The sequence below is a fragment of the Hesperophylax consimilis genome, chromosome 6, assembly GCF_061612785.1.
Source record: "Hesperophylax consimilis isolate HC1 chromosome 6, BYU_Hcon_1.0, whole genome shotgun sequence".
Classification (NCBI taxonomy): domain Eukaryota; kingdom Metazoa; phylum Arthropoda; class Insecta; order Trichoptera; family Limnephilidae; genus Hesperophylax; species Hesperophylax consimilis.
In genome coordinates, this window is record NC_142841.1 from 36,064,762 (window position 1) to 36,085,398 (window position 20,637).

The following is a 20,637-nucleotide window of genomic DNA, read 5'->3' on the forward strand; positions in this document are numbered from 1 at the left end:
CTTAAAAGAATGACTTGCATATTTTTTTAAAGTTTTAGTTTGTCTCTATTTGTTCTTTTTACTTCTAGCATTTCAATAATTTAGAATCACCTAACGTAAAATTTTTCTCATCAGCGGGTAGGTATTTACTTAGCTCCTAGCGTCATCATGTACGTCCACTGCAATCATCAACAAGTAGGTAGGTACACGCGCACTTCATCAAGTTGTCAAGAAAACCCAGAGACTTCTAATGTACAAGTGCCTACACTGAATACACCCGTCAAAAATCTATACAATCATTTTGTGCAATCAAATTTCTCAATAATGATGTTTAGTTCGGCAGTGAGAATATCCACTGAATTGATGATGAATGATGGAGAAATTTTAATTATGAATGACAAAAAGAGAGAAAAGAAATTTCCATTTTAAACTCATTCATTTAATCTGCAGGTACATGAAATATACCCGCACTTACGTGTTGATATTATATTCTAAACGTACTAATAAAATCAAACTACCTGCAGTAAGCAAATTACCTACAAAAAAACCCTAATCACAAATCAGAAAACTTTTTATCATGGCTCAACTCTAAATTAAATTATACATAACGCTAGTGAGAAGCATTTTGGAATATAACTCTACGATTTGGGCTCCATATTACAATATCCATATTCAAGCGATTGAAAAAGTCCAGAATAGATTCCTTAGGTATATTAATTTTAAATTAGGTATTCCAAGAATATCCGTGGACTATAATTTGTTATTAAACTGGACAATCTGGAAAATCTGTGATCTATTAATATTATATAAAAGAATTCACTCAGTCCTGGATACCCCTGATTTAATAGAACTAATACGATTTCATTGCCCTGGTCGCGCTAACAATAGACTGACTCTACCGTTCTACTATAATAACACACATGCATTATCACATTATTACTCGCCAATCAGTCGATTACACATTTTGGGAAATGAACATGTTAACATCGGCGACATTTATTTCTTAAAATTAGCGCAATATAAACATGCACTCAAAAATTATTTTTCCATAATGTAACTTTATATACGCAATATGGACACGTTGAAATGAAATGATGATATTTCTCATTGTTCTTTTTTGTTATTTTTGGTTGTGATACACAAAATAATTGTATGTTATTTTTAAGTTTAAAACTACTATTATGTAATGATATATTTTTCTTACTTTTGTACTCTATTATATGTTTATTTATAAAAGGAAGTATGGCCGTTTATGTATTTAAAAATAAAAAAAAAATAAAATCCCTTCATCCTAAAAGCTCGCGAACGTGAACTCTAGCTTCACGAAATTTACACAGTATTTTATTTCTGGAAATTCTAGGTCAACGGATTTATTTTTAGCTTGAAACCTTATTTCCATCATGAACTATGATGATTTGAAATACCTACACTTTTTTTTCATAATTTCCGCACAAGAGTCCCAACTGCTGAGACTATGGCATCCCCAAACGGGGTATTATGTGAGGCTAAAAGTAGTGGGGAGGGGAAGGAGATGGGGAAGATGATGGTGGAGGAATACCTGGCTATTCACATCTGGTCACCAAACACGGCTAAAGCCATTTCAAGCAAAGTTTCAATTCTGAATGGTGGCCTTACACTAGGACGATATTGAGAGTATCTTCCACTCTGAGACGTGCCGCAAATATATACTGTATTATATTACTTTAAGATAGTAATTTTTGAAATAACATAAATAAATCAAATAAAAATTACTTGCGTGATTTGAACCTGCGACCTCCAGCTTGCTAGTTGAGAGTTTTACTCCTCGACTAGCAAGCTAGACGATCCCCCTGGAACGTGACGCGAGTAAACTATTTATTTACTTGCGCACGCCGGGATTTGAACTCGAGATCCTTCGGCTTGCTAGTCGAGGGTCTTACCCTTCGACCACAGAGGCCGTCATGGTTTGTGGTTAGGTTAGTTATATTTTAACTGTCTATCAGTATTTAGTTATTATGTCTTGATGAAGCTTGGTTTTAAGCGAAACCGGTCGATGTACAGGGTGTCCAAAATGGGTAGCGGGTATTTGATAGTTGGCTAAAATATAAATATTAAAATACGTTGTTTATTCTTTATTTATAGACACTGAATTGAAAATTTATTGCGCAAAGATTTTGTTGTCCGCATACCGCTCTTCGAACTGCTGGCACTCTTCTAATATTGAACGAAGATTTGCAAACACGCGTTGACACATCGCTCTTCAGATGGTTGCCGTTTCTGATCGATATTTTGTTTCAATAGTGTCAATTTTTTTCTCTCATAACTTACTATTTAGGTATTCAAACGAACTGAGGTCAGGGATCCACGAGAAATCACTTTATTCGGGAACAGTTCGTTTACAGCTTCAATTGATTGGTCAGATGCATGGTTCCAACAAGATGAGGAACCTTATCATACAACCAGAGATATGCTTTATTTCAAATAAATCCATTTCAAATGGAAATGCAAAATGCAAAATGGATATTTTCCATTTTGCATTTTAAATGCTTTTCTAAAAACCATTTTGCATTTTAAATGCTTTTCTCAATGCATTTTCCATTTTAAATGCTTTTTTGCAACATTCTTCCTACTATCTCCACTCATATTTTTTTCATAAGCCCCAAATATCAGTCGGTCCTTAACCTCGCTATAAGATAGAGATAGAGATAATTTACATTTGTCAAGTTGCTCCCTGGTAGGAGCCCTGGCAATTGAGTGATACCATTACAAAAAATACTGATTCAAATACAGAACATGGGGCAATGACGCTGTAATAAAAATAATAATAATAACGCTGTAATGTTAGATAGCAGTTTCTATGTTTTTACGTTGGCAACATTAGTCCCGCGCAAATTTTTTGTGGTTTCATAATCTGTAGTCGTGGTGTTTTTGGATTTACCATCATGTAATATGTTTGTTCTACATTGATGTCCATTATTAAATGACAAAATTGTTTAAAAATTCCATAATTATTTTAATTGTTTGACCTGAGAAACCATTTTGCATTTTCAATGCATTTTGAAAATATGTATTTTGCATTTTGCATTTGAAATGCTTTTCTAAAAACCATTTTGCATTTTCAAAAGGAAAAGTTTTGACCCATTTCCATTTTGCATTTCAAATGGTTTTGGTGATCTATGGTGATCACTGTAATCAATGTTTAAAAATCGTTCAAATGGTTTTGGGTACCCATTTCGCACATCTCTGCATACAACTGGAGTCGACAACTCTACCAACATCTCCAAATGCCGATCGGGTAGGACCGACATTTATGTGACCGACCGTAGGTCCGTCCCAAAGATATTAGAAGAACGAGATGTGCTATGCGCAGTTCGTACTGAGTGGAATTGTTTTGCCGAGTGTCGCCGGTTTTGTTCACCAATACTACTGCACACCTTCGCTTACGCTAAGGCATCGCTGAGGTATCCGCACTAATACATAGAACAGATTTCTGTGCGTACACGTCCCGATACCGTTCAAAGTACCCTAATTAGTTAGTACTCCGGCTACGGTCCGGCGGCCAACATAGCATATCTCGTTCTTCTAATATCTTTGGTCCGTCCATTACGCCGGGCCACGCGCCGAATATTGTTTACAGGACTTCATCACTTTGTCGTTAAAATTCCGCCTTTATTTTAGAGATTTGATAGAGCAAATTAAATTTTAGGTCTGTCCAATACATTTTTGTGTACGGCTGCTTCACTTACGTCGTTAAGGTTCTGGCTTCATTTTAGGATATTGTCACGTCTTCTGTACAATACTCTGACAAATTACATAGTGGTCCCATATCAAATGGGCTTTAGAATGCTTCCATTAATTTAATAATTTAAAGTACCTACCTTTATTGTGTCAAGTTCAGAAATACCATTCAATGTAAAAAAGTGTTTCAAAATATCGATACTGTTATATTACGTGGCCTTACCTTATTGGTAATTTTGTAATTTGACACTCGAAGGTTGTTTTAGGTAATGTCTTAAAAAGATATAAAAGGGCACATTATGGGAGGAACAATATCGAGTTAAAATAATGTTATCTCCAATTTTGGTCATAAATAAGTTAAGCACTGAAATGCACTAAAGATATACTATATTTTTTTGGGTTCAAATATTGCACCTCCTGAACCTAACTTCACAAAGATATAAACATTCAAAAATATATTGTAAATCCTTTAAGCAATGTTTTTATGGGAACAGATATTGTATCTCAATAACAATTATATTTATCGTTGTGTTAAATGAAAGTTCATGCCAAAATGTTGTATCTAAAAAATATTTACAGATTTTACGTCACAAAATCAAATTTTAACATGTTTGCAAACCTTCTAATTCAGTTTTCGCAATATTATGTTTTATGGAGATACAATATTTTGACCTTAAGTCATCGATATAATTACTTCAGATTTTGATATAATAGTCGAGAGTGAGTGGCAGAACGCCGATTTTGTTATTTATAGTAAATAATATACCTAATATAAAATATGAATAATGTAAAGGTACCTATCTAATTTCTAATGCCTTAGCGCTTTTACATTGAAATAACGATTTTGGTAACACATTACGACATTAATAATTATTCTCTCAAAATCAATTGAACTAAGTTATTCAGTTCGTTCTAACCCACGTAGCACGAATGAAAATCGTATTATACAGGTGTCCGAGGGTAAGGTTCAGGAGGTAGTTCTACATGATGGTAGAAGTAAAAAATATAAATAAGTTTTTTCTAAATTCCAATGTTATTTTCCATATGAGCCTTTTTGCATGTGCCGTCCATAAAATATTATCTAGGAATTTTGGATCTTTCCTATTTTTCCAATAAAATAGTAATATTTTTTCTCTATAAATATCATTAACATAGCAAATGTTTTACTGTTTTAAAAACTACACTGAATGGGTACTTTATAAAAATAACTATTCAGGTTGGCCTGGTAATTTAGTGAAGTCAGCTAATAAACAAAGTTAATTCGTGAATCGGGATTTTTTTTACTATTTTCCAATGGTCTCCACTGTAAGTTTTATTTTGGACTGTGGTCAGTAGCAGGTCTGCTAAGGGATATGTAATAGAAAATATAATCTTAGAACATCGAGTTCTGTAGCTGTTATGTTACGATATTTTGGTTTGTTATAAGTTGTCCTATTTAGCCCACCAAAAGATCTCTCTCTCTCTGGTTTCAATCCTGGGATTGGTTTGCAGCAATTTTATCCAATCTCCTCTTCCATTCTTCCCTGTCTTGTGCGGCTCTTTTGACTTCTGCATATGATGAGCAGCGCACGTCCACCAGCAGGTCCTCCAGGTACTCTCGGCGTGGGCGTCCCCTAGAGTTGGTCCCCTCGGTCATACCCTCTATTATGACATGCAAGAGGCCTTCTTGTCGTATAACATGGCCGATCCATCTTGCACGCCTTTCGGACAAGGTCCTGAGCAGGTGCCTTCCTCCTTCGATTCTTTGGAGAACCTCCTCATTGGTAACATGGTCTCTCCAGGAAATTCCTAACAGTCTTCTATAGGACCACATCTCAAAAGCCTCTAGTCTCCGTTTATCTCTTTCGGATAGGCACCATGTTTCGCAGCCGTACATCAAGATACTCCATACATAGGTCTTGATGAGGAGTATTCTCAGTTTTAGGTCTATATTATTGGATTCTATTATTTTCGACCTTTTATTGAATGAAAGCCTAGCCTGATGTATACGGCTGTCGACCTCGCTCTTAGACCGACCGTCCCATGTTATTTTGCTCCCGAGGTAGACAAACTCCTTGGTGTTCTTTAGTGGGACTCCTGCCATCTCTACTCTTATCTGATGTTGCATTCGGCCTACAGTCAGCAGCTTTGTTTTGTCTTTATTTATCTTCATGTTGTAGTTGTTTTGAAGAATGCTTTGCATGGTTGTTAAGGCCTCTTGCAGTTCTTCTTCGCTTCACCAAAAGATAACGTTGAGTATAACGTATATGCAGGGTGTCCGGGGGTAAAGTGCGCTAACTTCGGGGGATGATTCTACATGATAGTACAAGTATTTACAATTTAAAAAGTGCCAATATCTCGAAAGCTTTGTAGACCTATTAGCTCTCCTAATAATAACCCTTACGTAGATGGCGATAAGGTTTAAATTCCCGATTAACACCATCCGCCTGTTTTGACTTATGCAAGAAAAAAACATGACCAAAAGTGCCTTTTATTTTATTTTGTGGATGTTCATGCATAAATATTTAATTTTTTTCCGATCATTTGATAAATAAATTTGCCACATTATGCAATAAAATCATAACCGAAAATGGGTTCGTAAGTAGGAGATTTTGAACTTTAAAGCAGTTTTCATAGGGCTTATTACATTATTTTTTTCTGGGCTTATAAAAAGACATATAAAAAATACTCGATCGTTTTAAAGGCACAGATGTATTCTACTCGCAGTATTTAATTAAAGCATCTGAAACATTTCTAGGCGACCAAATTTTCAAAACAAAAACACATGATTTTGAATTACTACGTATGGCATCGCCTTAACAAGTGATTTCATCCGAATTCCTAAATATTGAAATAATTTCACGTTGCATTAAAATAGCAAGATCTTTTTGTTTTCTAAAGTATATTTTAGAAAATTTTAAACCATTTCAAAAACTAAACCATTACAATTTGGAGGCGGGTTTGGGTACGCCCCGGGAACCATTTATTGGATAACCAACACCTCCTACATCCCAAGTGGTTCGCTACGTTTGGTAATGTAGCAGGGATTCCCGGGTTCATCGGGTAAGGTGTGTTTAGGATTAGGTGTGGTGGCGTACCAAATCTGGACCGCCTTGCGCCGCAGTGGGAGGGATGTATTCATGTGTCCGTCACTCCTGGACACACTGATCCCTAGATTCCTACCCACTCCTCATACAGTTTTCCTTCCCAGAACTTCCTCTCCTTTAAAAGAACCTCCACACATCATCCCCAAATATGACATAATTCCTTAGGGAAATTATTATCCTCAGGCCCTCCTGTGTGGGGTTAATGTAAAAAAACCAAACGAGCATTTAAAAAAATAATATAAGGATTAAGTCGATTTTCTCGAAATTCATAAAAGTGCCAATATATCGCAAACTAACGACTTTTTACTGAAATCATGTTATGATATTCTGGTTCCTCTTGAGTTGGTTGTCAGTCCTCCAAAGGATAACGTAGAGTTTTGGGATACTGTACTCATTCAGTCAGAAAACCTAGCATCATCAGACTCATCAACAGACTCCTAAAAACGTGTATTACATTATCTAGTTTTTCACCTATAGTCCACTAACATATTATTTTTATAACATTTGTTTATTTTTATTCTACGACGGATTGTTCATCTAATTACAACACAATCTTCTCATTCCGACACTCTTAACATATGGGAAGATAAATATACAAAAAATGCGCAAAAAATTCATAAAAAAAAAAATTTGATTTAAGGCCAAAATACTTGACCAACATAAATGATAATTTTTTACTCAAAAGAATTTCTATTACGAATATGTGCTGTTTTATTTATTTGTGTTGTAAATTAGAAAATAGACGCAATTAAAGAATTCATTTTTTTACGTTTTTAGAGGCAACTTTGACATTTTTTCGCAAGTTAATGGTAATTATTAAAAAAAAACAATCATTCCTAATCTACTATGTAAATATAATGAATTATAAATAGAAAAAATAAAACATGCAGTAAAAATGCGTTTTTTGTGTCGGAAATTAAAATATATGTGCGACAAATTTGTGTTCCAACGTAAATCAGTCGTTTGAAAGATCAAATTAAACCCATGAAAATAGTTTTTTTTAATATTTTTTTTTTTATTTATTTAGATGTATTTTATTTTATTTGCGTAGTAAAAAAGTAAGATTATTTTTTTAATAATTACCATTAAATCACAAAAAATTGCCAATCTCGCTTTTAAAATATTGAAAACTCGATTTTTTAATTGCCCATATTTTTAAATTTGGAACAAAAAATAGCACATATCCGTACTAGATTTAAGCGAAACCCTTCGATTAAAAAAATATTATTCAGTTTGATTGGGTATTTTGGACTCAAATCCAAATTTAAGTTTTATATGAAAAGCTTCAGAAACTGCTTCAGAAATTTCATAATAAAACATGTTATTATATTAGATAAACAAGTATTACAGTGCAAATAATCGTAAATTATAAGTAGAGATTGCAGAGTTCTCTATTGATAAATAGCCAAAATCAACATTGCAGGTCGTGCAGCAGTACCTATACATTTTTACACCTCGCTAATCGAATTAGTAATTCGAAAGTTTAGTCTTAGTCGATTTGTGAATTTGCGATGTTGTGGTACGAGGTAAATTAATTAGAAACATTACAAAGGATACTGTAAACATTATGAAGAATATGGAAAACAGCATAATATGATGTACAACCCGAAGAAGACGGAATTGATTGCGTTCCACCACGGAAAAAATCCATATACAAGTAAGATGCTCCCCGTATACCTTAAAGAAGCAAGAATAAATACATGTTCGGACGTAAAATACTTGGGGCACATTATTAATCAAGACATATCGGACGATGGCGATATCGAACGACAAAGGAGAAGCCTAAGCATAGTGTCTAATATGATTGCCTGCAGATTCTGCAAATGCAGCAATACCGTTAAAAAATACTGTTCAACGCATTCTGTACTGGCCTGTATACGTGTGAGACATGGTGTCACTACCGAACTTGCTCGATGAAACGACTCCTAATAAATTCAATATAATAACGCCTGTAGAATCATATTTGGATACCAAAGATACAGCAGCGCATCGACAATGTTAACGGAATTAGTACTAAATGGATTTGCCGGCCTGATGAGACACCGGGTCACTGGAGCCAGGATGCGGCTAAAAATGGCCTTCACCAACACGTTGGTGACCGCAGCCTACCAGCACCAAACGCCACTCCTGAGTGAGCGCTGGGCCCAAGCTCACTCAAGACCACGCTCTGTACTCTGTTGTTAATTTATTCTTCTTCATATATTTTTGCATTTTTCACATATCTATTGTACAAAAAATATGTATTTCTATATGGGACGTGTGGGATTGCACTAACCTCCCCACATCCTGGAATTTATATTTTTTATTATTATAATTAAGAATCATAATTACTCCTCAAAAAATAATATATTCAAACTCTTTCTAGTCCAACCTTTATCAAAAATATACAACATAGCATTATAACTACAAACACATACAGATCTCAGTAACAATATATTATTTTTTTATAGAGCTTACAGGGAAGAAACAAGGATGTAGTCAGAATAAATTATACATATTTTCATACAAGCGGACATGCATCCGGCGTTGCCCAAGGTTATAAGCAGGGCCTTCTTAAACCGAGAAGGGGCAATTGGGAATACTGAGTTTGGGGTCCCCTTTAAAAGCCGTAAACGTACAGGAAAATAGCAAACCACATTTAAAAAATATATATCATTATTTTTATTAAAGGTTAACTTATGTGTGCAAGACAAGGTTTTTATGCAAAGCACAAAGGATAACAAATTATTATAAGCAATAATTATTAGCCTTAACACAAAAATAAAACCATAAAAATCTTGTGTTGTGAACACAAGTTTAATAAAATCTAATTTTATGGGTTCGTGCAAGATAATATCAATAATATATAATCCCAATAGTGATTTAACAGCGCCCTTGAGATTTTTACTAGCACCGGGCGCTGTTTGGCTCAGGGCCGGCTCTGACCCCAATCGGGGTAGTTTGTGAGGCTGAAGGTAGTGGGGAATGGAAAGAGGGCAGAGGAAGGTGGGGAGGTATGGGAAGTACTTGGCTATTCAGATATGATCTCTAAACATTACTACAAACTCCAACGGCTCGGAGGGCTTTGAAGCAGAGAATGGACGGTTATCTCGAGAGTATTTCCTCCTGGGGTAAAAATAATCTCGTCGAATTTAATGTTTCAAAGACCCAATCCAAAAGGGATCCAAATGATAATCTAGTCTCCTTCAACGGAAGTAATCTTCCGAACAGGCCTTCCATTGATATGCTTGGTGTAACTATAAGTGACCAGCTCAGGTATGGGGGCTCCATCGAAGCCAGAGTAAAGCTGGCCTCTCAGAAGCTGGGCGTACTGTACAGGGCCCGCAGATACTTTAATTTATTTATTTATTTTATTTTAAATGCACATTTACAGTTATACATAACCAATAATAAACATACATTTTATTTTAATTTATTAAGTAATAATAGCGTTTTTGAACTGGTGAATATTAAGTTGGAAAATATCTATATCAGGGGACAGGTAATTTAGTAACATAATCATTTTTCCGAGCGGCATTACTAATGGTAAGTTGGTTCTGCATTTTGGAACGACAAAGGTTCTGTGCCTGCGCGCTCTTGTATAATTGTCGGTTGTAATTATTAATAGTACACAACTGCTGACCCTGTACAAATCGCAAGTGCGCCCTACTGTCGAATTTGGCAGCCATCTCTGGTCCGGAGCCCCTAAATACCTGAAAAAAACCCTTGACTCTGTGCAGAAACGGGCGGTCCGTTTGATAGATTCCCCAATCTTGAAAAATGGACTGCAATCTTTAGAGCACAGGCGTCAGGTAGGTATGCTGTCCTTGTTCTATCGGTATTACAATGGAAGATGCTCTGAGGAACTAGCGTCATTGATCCCTTCGGCACCGGTGCGCAGTCGGGATACACGCCAAACGCGCGCCCAACATTTGTACACGGTTGACATTTGTCACATGAGAACGGGTCGCTTCTACGATTCGTTCTTAAACTCAACAGCTCGGCTGTGGAACGAACTGCCGGCCTCTGTGTTTCCTCCCTCCTACAACATGGGACTCTTCAAGATCCATGTTCACTCCTTCCTCTCCACAAAAAGACCCTCCACACAGCATCCCCAAAGATGACATAGTGTGTGGAGTTAATATAAAAAAAATTTAAAAAAACTACAGCAATTTCAAGCAACGTTTCAGTTCTGAATCTTACACCAGGGTGATTTTGAGAGTATCTTCCGCAATTATATTTTTAATTAATAAATTGAAGTCGCGACCTCCGCGCATTGCTAGTCAAGAGCCTTACCCTTTGACCACGGAGGCCGTCAAAGACACTGGAAACACGTGTCACTATCTTTCACTTCAATTACACGGATATATCGAAATGTAAATGCCCGGGGCCCAATAAAAAACAGCAACTTGTCGTATTGGTTATATTTTGAAGGTCGAGAGATCACCTCTTCCAACATCGGCCGAGCTCGTTTTATTACAACTAGAATTGGCGCCTTGAGGTACAAAACATGGTGAGTGTTATTAAAGTGTCAACGAGAAATCATTTTATAACTTCGGCCGCAATTTGAACACACTTGTACTGATGGATGGTAAAAAATAATCTTGGAGGAAATAAAATAATATATTGTTACTAAAATTATTTGTTATTATTCTAATACATATAAACCAGGGGTTCTCAAACATTGTTATATCGCGACACGATTTTTTTAACAAATATATCTGATTCATGGAAGCGTGTGGTGATTTATTACTAAACGGCAATGTAAAAAAAACACTGAACGACTTTTATTATACAAAGTATTATTATACGAAGTATTTGGGATGAAGGTGGTATTTATTTATTTATTAACGGACATCGTCCAAATTACAAAATAATAACACGAAAACAATAAAATGAAAAATACAGGATTAGACAAAGGTACATGAAAGCAAAGACATAAGGCAGATATAATATTAGAAAATAAAGTGACAAGTCGAAGTCAAGACTACGCCGTGGGTCAGGACCACAGGACACTTAAAATATTCCGTCACTTGTTTAGCGACCGGCAAAAATCATTCAGACTTCTCCCAAAAAAGTTAAGGTTTTGAATTGAGTTGACCAGTCTATACATTCTGGACAATGGTGAATAATATCCAAAAGTTGTCGAATTATGGTTGAGGAAGAGCAGTTCATTATTTCTGAGTCTTTGCATGGGGATATTGAAGGGAATGAGTTGCAGTAGAGTAGGTGAATCAATAATACCATTTATAATTTTGAAGAAGCAAATGAGGTCATTTCTTTCCCGACGGACTTCCAAAGGAGAGAGGTTTAGAGTTAGTTCAATTTCATCATATGAGTATTTGCTTTTTTCTAATCCTAGCCTCCTAGCAATCCCTCTTAAGAACCGATGTTGAACAGATTCAATGCGTCGAATGTGGACAGCATAAAAAGGAGGCCAAATAACACAAGCATATTCAAGATGGGGGCGAACCAAGGGGCAGTAAAGAGTTCTAAGGGTATTTATGCTTTTGAAGTCCGAAGTGATTCTAGTGATGAAACCAAATAGTTTGAGGGATTTATTAACGATTGCAGTTATGTGATCCCGAAAAGAAAGAAATAAAATACGAAATTTTAATCACGAAATATACACAACTTTTTTGAATAGAAATCCAAATTTGCATGTCTATGGCTTTTCAGAATGGAATTTATAGTTTAACGTAACTATTAACTATTTAACAATATCTTTTCAACAAACATAAAGTTGGTTGTTTTCAGATGAAAAAAATAGCAATAGTATTTCATTCAACTAAATAATTAAATACTAAATAATAATTGCTAAATAAATGGTATTTATTGAATTATTTGGCGGTTAAAAATAAGTCGACGTAGCACAGTGGTTCCGTGCACCTGACCGGCAATCAGAAGGTGCGGGTTCAATTCTCGTCGGCAGCATTTATTTTTTTGATTTGTATTTTTCAATTTAAATTTCTGTTTGGGGCTAATAATTATTGCTTATGATAATTTGTTATCCTTTGTGCTTTACGTAAAACCTTGTCTTGTAAACATATGTTTACCTTTAATAAAAAAATAGTAACTATTTAAGTTCATAACATCATATTGTAGAATTTTTTACGCCATATTTTTCAAATTTCAATAAAATTAAAAAGAAACTTTAAAAAATCAACCAGCAAAAACAAAAGTTTTTTTGTTGTATAAATAATACACATATTTTGAAAAAAAGTTTTATTTTAAAACATTAAAATTAAATTAAACCCCGCATGGACTGGAGTCAACCGTGCTAACAACTGAGCCAAATCCCGATTGGATAGGACCGACATTTATTTCGTACGTTAAAAGCTGTAATGTCACCCAATTTCAGAGAAAGGCGCATCTCCGTGTGTGTATGACTGATTGACAGAATGCAATGTAAACGACAACAAGTCTATTTGCAGAGTTTCAGCTCCATCAGACGTCGGGAAGTGGATTAATAGTTTAATTTCCACTTCCAAGATTTGCATTCATTCGTTCACGAAAACGAAATTAAAATACAAGTATTTAAAAGCGGTTCAATGACAATTCAACACAGTGGAAAATACATTTGAAAAGTGAAAGAAAGTCGTTAAAAGCGATGGAAATAACCTTTAACCTAACAAAGTATCCTATTTAACCTATTTAGCGTAGTTGTCTTTTCAACACTTTTTATGACTCTATATCTCTTTTCAAAAGTGTGTTGAGGGTCGTGCCGTTTTCAGTCGTTACCATGGATTGGTCTGGATAACACCGGGGCTTCGCCATCCGCACGTTTCTTAAAAATGGACGTTTTTCGTCGCTTTCCGGATGCACTTCAATCTTGCGCGCTAATCTTATTTGAGCATTTGCGACATCTTCCTGCGAATGTTACATCGGAAGAACTCAAGGACCGAATTCAGGTGGAAATCGCCGCTATACGTGTCGAGACGTGCCACAATGCGGCCGAAATAGCCTTCATCAATGTATATCGCTGCTTGGGGCCATCATCCTTCTGATGTCATCTTCAGAACTTGATGCTTAAAAAGGTACGATGTACCGAATAAAATAAAATAAACCCTATTCAAGTTGCGCGGTTTTTTTTTAAAGCATTCAATACCGCACTGTGTGTTTTTAGGTATGCTGTATAGCCATTATCATATTGTTAGGAATAAATTAACGTATCTGAAGATAAAGCCTGAACACATACTTCGAAATTTCACAACTTTTGGATTTTTCATGAGTCAACAAAAATTGGCACGCGACCCACAGGACGCGAGCCTCTGAGATTAAAAATAATACCTAAATACTTATTAAATTAAATATATACAGCATTTTTGTCATTGGTCAGGATTATGGTAAACAGGGCGTTTGAATAGAATAATGTAGAATGTCGATGTCAATAAACTTTGACCGCAAAATACAGATATTAAGGCCGAAATATGATTAGTTTGCTAAGGAAAAAAAACTGTTTTTTTTACACTGTGTCCGGAAACTACAGGGTTTTCCAATAAGAGGTGTTATTTTGATATTCAATCGTAAAAGATCAATGGTTTCGTTGCTTGTGTGGCACGTAGTGCCGTCTTGTTGAAAGTAAACGTTGTCCAGATCAATACCATCCAATTCCGGCAATAAAAAAATCATTAATCATCTCTCGATAGCGCAATCCATTCACCGTAACTGTTGCTCCAGCCTCATTTTCGAAAAAGTAAAGTCCAATGACTCCGCCGGACCGTAAACCGCACCAAACAGTCACACGTTGAGGATAGAGAGGCTTTTCAGCAATAACTCTTGGGTTTTCCGAGCCCCAGATGCGACAATTTTGCTTGTTGACTAAGCCATCGAGGTGGAAATGGGCCTCATCACTCCAGATGATTTGCATTTGATTCACTCAAATGAATCTTAATAATTTCAATGTGTTGTTGAAGCGTGTATCGTTCCATTTTTATTAATTTTATAAATGACAGCTTCAAAAGTAACATCTATCGAAATAGCGGGCTATTCAAAATAACACCTCTTATTGGAAAACCCTGTAGTAGTAGTACAAGGTACAAGTAAGAGACTGGTGAATCTACATCCCCAATAATTGTGGTCGTTGTGAGGCTGTAGGTAGTGGGGAAGGGTAGGATGTGGGGAAGAGAAAGGTATAGAAGCACCTGGCTATTCAAATTTGGTCACCGAAGACGGCTAAAGCCATTTCGAGCAACATTTCATTTCACCAGTGCTATACTGAGAGTATCTACCATTCTGATGTGTTGTATGTATATTTCTAACGTAGGTAACCAATATGCATTGAAATTCTTTATCAATTACCAATGTTCTTTCTTCTAATAAGCCATATTATAGAATGTTTTTTTAATATTATTTTTTATTTACACTAAATTATAACATCCATAAAAAAAAGTTATAAAGTTTAAATTGCTCATAATAAAAAAAATTACAACCTAATCTATTTTGAGGTTAATTACCATTCATTTGCAAATTTGTTGTAAATGAAAGAATGTTTAAAGGTAGACAAGAGTATATAAAAAAAATATCAATAACACTGATTTCATTTGTGTGTCTATCTTGAGTAACTCCAGTTTAATGCAATGGGTGTCTGGGGGTAAAGAGCACAGATTTCGGGAGGTGATTTTACATAATGGTAGAGGTAAAAAAGAAAAATAACTTTTTTCGAAGTTCCATTGTTTTTTTACAACACAAAAATATTTTTCCATAGAAGAATAATATTTTCTCCATACAAACAATTCAACTTTTGTAGGTACCTGAAAACTACCTTTTAATACGTTGAAATTTCAAAAAAATATACATCTTTTTTTACTTGTACTTGTATCATGTAGAATCACCTCCCGAAGTTTGTGAACTTTACCCAATGGACACCCCGTATAATATTTTGAACAGAAAGTTATTTTAATTGCCATTTTCAAAATTCGAATTAATTTATACCATGATTTTTGATTTTCACGGTGAACGGGTATATCATCAAAATGACAATTCAACACACCTACAAAAAGTGGTATAAAGTAATGAAAAGTAATGAAAAAAAAAACTAGGTAAAATAGGTTACATAAGTAACTATTAAACCTATTTGTTTCCATCCCGATAAATATGACTCTGTATCACTTTTTAAAGGTGTGTTGAATTTTCATTTTGATGAAATATCATGGAACTGATTTTCACAGGTCGCCTAGTTCATATTATTATAAGATAAAATATTTACATAAAAGTGAGAAAACAAAAAAGTTAATTATTTGTAGTACATATTCGAAATAATGTTGGCTCCACAACACCAAGCTCACACCCGCTTTTCATCAAACCTGGGTTGCGTGGTTCCTCAAACTAAAACCTCTTTCGCTCAACGGCAATTCTGGTTCATCGCGCCTAAAATATACAATGCATTGAGTACCGACTTAAAGTCAAGTAATTCTGTATGCATATTTACTGCTCGTGTACATCAATGGATATTTGAAAGGGGACGACCTTTCTTTAAAGATTATATGAGTTCCTAACACAAAAAAAAAAATTATTAAAAACTTCTTTTCCAACTTGTCTCATATCACGAAAATTAAAATTAAGTGTTGAATATAAACATATTGTTGTCTTATAGATAATACCTAAGATAAATAAACTTGCACACAAACAATTATATGCATTAAACAATCTATATTAATTATGTTTATATTTTAATCCTAATGTTTAATATTTTTAATTTTTATTTGTATCTTTTTAAATATACATATAATTTTTCTTTATTTTTCAGTTTACTATTAATTTTAATATATTTGTTTTTAGTTTTATTTATCATTAAATTTGTTTTTTTTTTCTCTAATTCTTTCTTATGTTTCTATAAAATAGTATTTTTTAGTTCTTCTAAGTTATTTTTATTATTACTTCATTATGATTTATACTTACATACTTATGTTACTATAAGTATTTTTTAGTTCTTTTATGTCATTGTTATTATTATTTCATGTATAACTACCACAACACGGGCATTAGCCTAGTATGGTAGTTAAAAAAAAATGTCTAAAAAGGTAACTTGTAAAAATTTATTAAATAATAAAAAAAAAAAAAAAAATGACATTAATTCTAGAGCTAAGAGCGTGCAATGATTTCAAGCCTGCAACCATTCTAATTTGAATAGCACCTTCACAAAACTTGAATTTTAACTTTAAAATGTGATGAATTGTTCAAATTCTGAGAAACAACCCATCCTTAGAAATTATTGCAAACACATTTATATTTATATTGTTTATTTATTTAACGCCCAGAAGGTTTTTACATGTAGATGGTACAATTTTGATGACAGACAATTTTGAAACATGAAAAAGAAATAATAAAAATAAAATTACATTAAAAAATATATGCAAAAAATAAAAAGAACAATAACATAAATTAAAAAATACAGTGATTTGACTGGTTTACAAAAATACAACTTTCATTTAGGAATAGTATTGAAATAAATCTTTTACGTGATCCACAAAATTCGCAAAGTTAATATTAAATATATTGACATTACCTAAGTATTGGTTTCCCATAGTGTGAAACCGTTGTATTGGGGAGCTCGCAATATAATTTCGCTTATGTGTGTTGCAGTGGAATAGTGTATTTTGTCGTGTTGTTAAATTAAATTATTGTTGTTCTGTAATCTGTAAAATAAATGCTCAAAAGTTTGTGGGAACGAACATATCAGCGATCTAACAATGAAGTAGCATCTATTGGTGACGCAAACACCAATGGCAGACATAATAAACGACACGGTCTCGGAACCGAACCATTCAGTTCCTGACTGCCGAGGTTACCACACCGCGTGAGACCCTCCCATGTTCGCTCACCACTTTCTAGTTCAAATATCAATATTAAATTATGTGCGTTAATTGATTGCAAATATTTTCTTTTCTTCAATAATTGCAAAATCACTTTGTGGAGTCATTTTAATTACAAATGAAAATAGTCATTTATTTAAATAGTGTTGTATTCGAAGTATTTTATTGTCATGATTGTAAATATACTCGTAGGTAAGTTTGATGGTGTTCATATTTGATATATCATTCACATCACACTGTCCATAAGCTGTAAAAGTTGACCTAACTACAGAAGACCAAAAAATTTGAACAAATTGAATAAGTTACTTACATTTTACAGTTTTAGCACTGGCGAACTTATATTAAATAATTTATATATTTCCACTTGTGACGATAAACTTTGAAGGATTTAGGAAGACTGGAATAATGAAAACAAAATTTTATGAACTCTTATGTACATGTTGCAAGAAGAAACAATGGGAAGTCATAATGTCTATATACATATACAGTGCAGAACACTCAACTACTTTGATCACATATTGAGGACAGTTAAGAACTGAGTTATACAACTACTGTTAACTAAAATCAAAGTTCCGGTTAACTGGCTGTTCAGAAAGTAACTACCATTTGGCTATAAATAAAAGACCCGCATAGGTATAAATATGTGTTATTATGTGCCTCTTAAAACTACAGCTTTCCACTATTTTTCGACATAGTCACTATTTAAATTAAAGCACTTGTCGTAGCTTTTCACCAATTTGAAAATTCATTCTACATCACACTCGGCCATGTGAGAATGTAGCCAACCAATCACACCATTTTGAAGATATTCTTTGTTATTGAAGTGCTGAGCCCTAAGTAACTTCTTCATGTGAGTTAACCCTTCAGGCCTCGGAAGGACATTACTAGCCACAAACATCATATTCCATTATAGCCTCTGAAGGACAGATTTGACCGGGGCGTCAATACATTATAAAAGTTTTTTTTTTTTTTTGCATAATGCGTAGATATGTGATTTGTTCGTCATTAGAAAGATAAATAATTATTCTGCATATTTTTTATCAAATATTTATGCATTATTACATGGATAAAATTTAAAAAAATTGTCAAAATACATGATTACGAATTGGCGGAATTTTTTAATTGACAGTTGAAAGTTAAACGGCACAAAAAGTGGAGAGAAAGTTTAATTACTAATTACCTATACAAAAGGAATGTGTTTTATAAATATATTCTTTCAAAATTATTGACGTCCCGAGTCAAAATGTCCTGGTAAGTTTTTTGCTAACATTTTGATGTTTGATTTTAAAAATTTTACTTTTAGAAAGTTCAATATTTTTGTCATTGACAATTTTATCTAGTTTATAAAATAGTATTTCTTTTAACGATAACCTCAAAAATGAGTAATATGTAGCACATTTTAGATACCTAAACAGAATTCCGAAGATCCAAGAAAATTCGCCATGTCTTGTTGGTAAAAATATTTAAAAACCTGAAGGGTTAACAGATGGAGGTTAACGTCCAGGTTGTACGGGGGACAGGGCATGAGTTGATTTCCATACTCACTCACTCAATCACATGAAGAAGTGGCTTGGAGCCCATCACCTTGTTAAGGATGAATCCGGTGTGGATCTGATAATAAAATATTTGAATGCGGGTAGTAATTTATATGCTGGTTTTATTTATGGCCATACTTTCCGAAGAGCCTTCGTACATATCGAAAGTAGATAACGATATCCTCACTGGTGTCTCCCGTGCTGAGGTATTCAACATATCAGAATTATACTAAGTAGGAGTCTTGTCCAACGGGTCGGTAACCAAAAACTGAGCGTGGTTTACCAAGGGCCCAACGATCAATATATTTGTATTGGGATCTGTAAACAGTGCAAATGGGTCGGGGGCCGAGAGGAAGCAATGTGATGTACAGCTAACGGTACCAGGTTTCAGTGGACGCTTGATATTTGTCAGCGCCAACACCACGTAACAAACTTCTAATTACCATTTTTACCAATAACATTTATTTTAGTTAAAAATGATTTTAAACATTCTAAAGAATTTATTATTTAGGCGCATTAACAGTATCAAAAAATATTCCACAATCTCGTTGTCACTTGGTGACTGACTTGATTCACAATCGTTTGTTATTGTTTACATGTTTCAGCACCATTTGGCTACCTCCTCAATCTCTATCAAATTAAAATTTGTATTAATACATTAAATTACCTGTTACAATAGTACCCTTATGATAAATAGTACTTTGAGTCAATTTGATGATGATAAGATAATGACATTCAGACAGAAATCTGCAATACTGACAGTTTTCTAAGCTACAAGCGACATAACTTAGCTACCGTGTGCAGAGATCATACAACATACATCACGCAACATTTTTCGAGTCTTTACAGCACTAGTTTTTTGTCGATTCTTTACCGACCCGTGGGACAACTGCCTAACTGTCCATTGAAGCTAAAATTCCAAGGCATTCTATAAACTAGAAAGAATGGATAGATATTGTGCTTTACAAATGCTTCGGGAGGAATGCAGATTACGCCAAACTCTGGGAATTGAATAAAAATGCACTTTCTAGATGAGAAAAGTGTGTAGAAACTCATTAAAAAAAGAATTAAGGCGTGGAAGAATAAATTGAGGGAGATACAGCCGATTAAAGTTTAATAAAATTGCACTTCGCGATCTGATATTATCACCATATTCAGACAGTCCGCCGCCATATTTTGTCACGAAAATCAAATTAAAAACTTTTAATACTTTTGAAATTTCAGTAGTGCCATCCAAAAAATAAAAAGTGTTGCCATATAATAATATCAATGCATGGAAAATTCTGAAAATTAAATATCATTTGCCAGATTGGTAGTTTATTATTTAAAATCTTGTAAATACTTAATTTATGTATATATATAACCTAACCTAACTGTGATTTTCTATAACAAAAAAATGACCCTTTAATAACGCCCACTCGCGTCCCCTTTAGAGTTTTATCCCAGTTTTCAAGTAGTTTGTGGGCTACGCTAGGTTTGTATAGACGGTTTGTGATTTAATACTAATACCTTTTTTCCATGTTATTT

At 34.2% G+C, this 20,637-nt stretch overlaps 1 protein-coding gene across 1 annotated transcript in view; it reads right to left on the reverse strand.

The window, feature by feature from the left end:
• Positions 1-20,637, reverse strand: part of LOC149423290 (fatty-acid amide hydrolase 2-B-like) — a 100,892-nt gene that overhangs the window by 79,038 nt on the left and 1,217 nt on the right. Inside the window, exon 2 of the mRNA XM_089632941.1 lies at positions 17,886-17,972. The gene's annotated coding sequence lies outside the window, so the exon portion shown is untranslated. The remainder of the gene's footprint in view (positions 1-17,885; positions 17,973-20,637) is intronic.